The following is a 1,589-nucleotide window of genomic DNA, read 5'->3' on the forward strand; positions in this document are numbered from 1 at the left end:
AAATATGCCTGGAGTTTTGTAAAGAGTCTCTAGATATGTAAATAGTGGCAAACAGGAGAGGTGGTGCCCAAGAATGTGCAATACTTATCCCAGGGTGATGTAAGTCCAAAAGAAATGTTTGTTTGTGCTGCAAATGGCTTCTTGTGGGCAGCACTATCCATGAAGCTTTTAGTGTGGAGCAGAGGTAACAAAAGTCCCTTTCAGGGTACCTATACACATGCAGCGAGACTGCTCCAATGTGCTGTAATTACAGCGCGTCATGGCAGATTCAATTAATTGAGTCTGTCAAAACGTGGTAATTACCGCACTTCAGCAGGCTGCAGTGTTATGTGTGTCAGCATCCCCGCACTAAAAAAATGGCGGTGGGGGTACTCGTTTTAGGAGCTTTAGTTAAAGTGACCCTGCTGCCATTTTTCAGCACAGAGACACTGATATACATGGCACTCTGGGCGCTTTTATTTGAGCTGCTCTCAGAGTCTTACACTGAGGCCTTTGGCCACCTGCCTGTGAAAGACATTATGGAACAAAGTTGATCTGAAACAGGTTTTTGTTTATGGTGAACTTAATGAAAGAGCAATTCATATGCCTTTATAAAGCCCCTGGATATAATATTGTGGGCATGTGTATTTGTTTTATTTTAAAAGTGAAGTATAATTATATGCAAAGGGAATGTGGCCCTTTGGCTTTCAACAAAGTGCTGCTATGGCCCCAGACATAAAGAAACATGGGTTCTTGGGCTTCTCTTTCACATCCACTGCCCATGCTATAGCTTTAGTTGGTGTATATGTTTAATGACCCATGAGACAGCCTGATCAGTAAGCCACTGCCACTGGGCTGTGGTGGCTGTGGTCTGCGGCTTTACTGCAATCATGTGAAGCTGGGAGGAGGCTGACACTCTTGCAACATAGATGTAGGCCTCGTCAAACCTCAGATTTTGAAACAAGACATTGGCAAGCCCATTTAGAAAAATGATTTCATCCATGTATAAATTAAGCCAAAGAACACAATACTTGTCCCTTTGCTGTTTATTTTAAAATAATTATTATGGGCTCCCTCTTCTTTCAGGAACATTGAACATGATGCTGCACATGATTTTGTTCAAGAGAGCTACAGATGGCTGAACTGAGGAAAAAGTCAGTGGCAATATAGTGATATAATGTGCACTATGGCACGTACTCGAAAACCAATTTCTCTGTCTCCTCGGTACTAAGAATGTTAAAGTCTAATGTTGGTTCCTGGGAAACAGAGATCAGTAATTGGAAGTTGATTTATAGCTATTAGGTTTCTCTTAATATCTATGGTTTTCTGCCAGTTCTTTTGTATTTCTTCTCCATATATTTACATTATTTATTTCCAAGAGCATGCCAGCTCTTGGTAAAAAGGGATGCATCCCTCAAGCAGATTTCTTGGAAGCAGGCAGTGGTTTGAAAATCTGGCTGTAAAACATGGATGATGGGCACAGTATTTATTAATGTTCACAAGAAACTATGCAGTTTCACCTCCACACTAGTTATTAACTACGACTATGGTTTTGCATGCTAGAAAGGCTTCTTCCAGATGAAAACTTGGATACTCACAGCTTTCCTGCT

The sequence above is a fragment of the Alligator sinensis genome, unplaced genomic scaffold (genome assembly GCF_000455745.1).
Source record: "Alligator sinensis unplaced genomic scaffold, ASM45574v1 scaffold200_1, whole genome shotgun sequence".
NCBI lineage: Eukaryota > Metazoa > Chordata > Crocodylia > Alligatoridae > Alligator > Alligator sinensis.